Source organism: Penaeus monodon, chromosome 19 (genome assembly GCF_015228065.2).
Source record: "Penaeus monodon isolate SGIC_2016 chromosome 19, NSTDA_Pmon_1, whole genome shotgun sequence".
Lineage (NCBI taxonomy): Eukaryota > Metazoa > Arthropoda > Malacostraca > Decapoda > Penaeidae > Penaeus > Penaeus monodon.
Window position 1 is genome coordinate 7,381,627 of NC_051404.1, and position 239 is coordinate 7,381,865.

The 239-nt window shown below is 46.9% G+C and overlaps 1 protein-coding gene across 1 annotated transcript in view; it reads left to right on the forward strand.

Moving 5' to 3' along the window:
- The window catches only part of LOC119585036 (furin-like protease 2), a gene marked incomplete in the record, with an annotated part of 48,730 nt that overhangs the window by 6,076 nt on the left and 42,415 nt on the right, over window positions 1-239 (forward strand).

Sequence of the window (239 nt, forward strand, 5' to 3'; positions counted from 1 at the left end):
TTGCGTACATAAACATGTTGATTCTTGCTTATTTGTTTTGGGGTGAAGCTCTCTCTCCCGGCTCTATTTTAGCTCGCTTTTGTTTTATTTACCCATTGGTTTCGAAACGAGGCAACAGTGCATCCCCTCGCCGATTGCAAGCAGGTCTGCATTAGGAGGCAATCTCTCGTGCTTGAGTTCGTGCTTGAGTGTGGTCTGCGAATATGACTCGAATTTCACCCAAAGGAGTGAGGGCAGGT